Below are 3,416 nucleotides of genomic sequence, written 5' to 3'. Positions count from 1 at the left end.
TGAAGAAGATCCAATATTCTGTGACAAGCTTATATTTCCCCCCATAGACTGGTGCATATCTCAAAGAAATTGTTACAGAAATGAAATACTTACGTTGTGTTTTTCTTTTCCAAACCGAGCAATATTTGTCTTAGAAATGATGCAGAAAATGACGTCATATTCACGTTGTAACGTAGTAGTGGTACACGTTAAGAGCAAAAAAAAAAAAAAAAAAAAAAAAAATAATAATAAAATAATATAATAAAAAATAAAATAAAAATTGCTATTGATCCTTTTTATATCTTTCTCCAACTGTTCTCTATCAACAATGTACTGTCTCTACGTATTATCTAATTGTTACCATAAAGCACTAATTTTCTCTAAATAATGTTTATTTCTCCCAATATAACCTTCAAGACTATCTCCTATGGCAGCGTTTTCGTCTCTAAAATCAGCGATCTGAAACACAATTGTTCAAATGTAAATATAACATGAGTATCCAGTTAATGACTATAACATTAGAAAACAGTTTCAATATCAACATATAAAACATGCCAATGATTACTGGAAAATAGCCTTAAAGTCATATAGCTTTTACAATATATATTTAGATTGGAAGCAAGAGCATAGGTTACCACATTGATGATAGAAAAATAACAAATTGTACTTAGTGTGATTGGATGGGTTTTGTTTTTGGAAATGAAAATTGACTGTATGGATGTTTACATATCTTCTTCCGAAATGTGATAATATGAATTTCTCCAAAGTTACTTTTCAAAACGCATTTTGTTATCCAATGGGTATACCTTCAACAGAAATATGTTACTCCGTTTATGTTATGGACACAACCTTATTGCTAAAAAAACAATAAATTGAAAATTATTCTGTGAACAAAAACCCGTATAACCTTTGTGTGGTGAGTGTGTAGTGCATAAACAGCATGTCCGTGCTTGGTGTTATTGATCCTTCTTATATCGTTTTCAAACTGGTCTCTGTCAACAATCTGTTGTCTCTCTATACGATATAATTCTTCCCTTAAGGCAAGGCTTTCCTGTTTACTTCTCCAAATAAAATCTTTACAACTATCTCTTATTGCGTCATTCTCGTCTTTCAGATCAGCGATCTGAAACACATATAAACATATAAAATAGAAAAAGAGCAATTAGAGACTATTACATTACATAACAGTTTCACTATCAACACAGATAACATGCCATTGATTACCTGTTATAGCCTGAATCAGACCTATAGCTTTTTACAAAATTCTTTTAAAATTGGGAACCAGAGCGATCAGTGATCACATTTAACGCCTGATGAAAAATAATTTAACAATTGTATTTAGGCGTGATTTAACAGTTTGTTGGAAATGTAAATTGACTGTATGGCTATTTGAGCGTCTTCCGAAATGTGGTGAAAGTATGAATTTCCCAAAATTTGTTATCTTGCCAAAACATCTTTTTATTCAAAAGCTTTAATTCAGCAAAAAGTCATTAATCCGAAAAATATTTGTTTGCAACAGTTATATATATGTACTTATAAAAAATCATTTGAAAATTATTTTGTGAAAATAGTAATATTCAAAAAAGACGTGTTGTACTGAAACATCTTGGATAAATAAAACAAATTTTTAATTTTTATAATGCATCATCAAAACAACCAGCGAATAGACGAAATTGCTTTCAAACTAAATTTGGTCGAATCAAACGTCAATAACAAACCTTTGTGTGGTGAGTGTGTAGTGCATAAACAGCATGTCCGTGCTTGGTGTTATTGATCCTTCTTATATCGTTTTCAAACTGGTCTCTGTCAACAATCTGTTGTCTCTCTATACGATATAATTCTTCCCTTAAGGCACGGTTTTCCTGTTTACTTTTCCAAATAAAATCTTTATGACTATCTCTTATGGCAGCATTCTCGTATTCAAGGTCAGCGATCTAAAACACAACTGTACATATTAAAAAGAATAAGAGTATTGAAGATTATACATTAGGTAACAGTTTCACTATCAACATATGAAACATGTCATTAAAAGCTGATGAAAAGCCATACTCAGACTTGTAGCTTTTGCAAAACAGGTGCGCGTGATGTCATTAACCCAGATATTTAGATTTATGATCAGCAATTGTCGAATCGTAGCAAAAGATTTATAGATTATAAAGTATTAACCAGACGAATTAATCTTAAACAGGATGTGTGAGGAAGACGTTTTTTGGTCCAAAATGCGTAAAAATATCAAAGGAAATAAAGAAACTATTACCCAATCAACGGTCTACCGAGCACAGATCGCACCACTTCAGACCGAGTGATGCCCGTTACTCCAAATTTAATACAGATTTAATAAATACATGTGATATTATTTAACAAAGTCTCACAATCAATTAATGCAATTAAATAAACAAATGATTGGTGATAATAATCATTATTATAATAAAAACGTTGCTAAAAAGTTTTCTTAAATTAAAAAATAAGCGACTCTTTTGATCAGAGGTCAACGTTGCTGCGAGGTATTAATTAACATCTGGAACTTTCAATTGTAATCGATTGTATTTTAAATTAATATTGTTTCATATATTTTGTTCATTGTATTTGATGTTAGCATGTTATGCATACAATATATATTACTGGATTTAGATGAGTTTGTACGCCAAAAAAAAAAGATACATAACCGGCGACGTACCCGATACACACATACAAAGGACAGCTTGTCTGGCGAAATAAGTTCAAAATAAAAGGATTTAACATCGATTGGATAAGTTTCTCCGTCATTTTAATTAGACTATCAAATTAAATTGACCAAATGAATAAAATTTGAAAAAATAAGCAGTCTTAGCCTAAATCAAGTGGTCAGGGATCATTGGCAAGCTTGACTATCGGGGAAATGTTAATAAATGTTTAGGCGTATTTTTTTAATCAATTAAAACATTTCAGTTAAATACGATGTTTTCATAAACTTTTGTTTGTAATATATAAAGAAAAACTTGAATTTGAGATACTGGAAATTTTTTCAAGTTAACAACCATCCATTATCGGAGAAAAGATTCAATTTTACAAAGCATCCATATTATGTCCAAAACATGCGATCATTTTAATGTCGGTATCTACATATAATAATTCTAATTTATACTGTGGAGGCAACGCATTTTTGTAAGGATTTCCTTTTTGTAAACTCATTTCAATACATGCATGTATGTAAATATAATGTACGTAATAAGAATAATAAGTTGTTCATCAAGATATAGTTCTGTTATACATCTACTGTTAGTGGCAGTTTTACGTCATAATCTCGGTCTCGTCTGTCTCGCGATAGTAAAAGAACACCAAAATGGCGGCGCCCATGAACTTATTTCTCAAGGAAAACACAAAAGTGTCATATTGAAGGCTCCCTATTATCCGCCGTATGAACACATCATGCTCAAGCTAATCGGGCTTGTACAATT

General features: G+C 31.0%; 1 long non-coding RNA gene across 1 annotated transcript; it reads right to left on the bottom strand.

Moving 5' to 3' along the window:
- Positions 1–261: 261 nt before the first annotated feature.
- On the bottom strand, positions 262–1,884 carry LOC132714222 (uncharacterized). Its single transcript, XR_009623534.1, has 3 exons — positions 1,698–1,884; positions 887–1,102; positions 262–438 (listed from the first exon to the last, which is right to left on the bottom strand). It is a non-coding gene; the product is annotated as an uncharacterized LOC132714222 (long non-coding RNA).
- Between the last annotated feature and the right edge of the window lie 1,532 nt (positions 1,885–3,416).

This window comes from Ruditapes philippinarum, unplaced genomic scaffold (genome assembly GCF_026571515.1).
Source record: "Ruditapes philippinarum isolate M1 unplaced genomic scaffold, ASM2657151v2 ctg4502_1_1_1_1, whole genome shotgun sequence".
Taxonomy (NCBI): domain Eukaryota; kingdom Metazoa; phylum Mollusca; class Bivalvia; order Venerida; family Veneridae; genus Ruditapes; species Ruditapes philippinarum.
The sequence above is the reverse complement of the archived record's forward strand: the minus strand, read 5'-3'. Positions and strand labels throughout refer to the sequence as shown.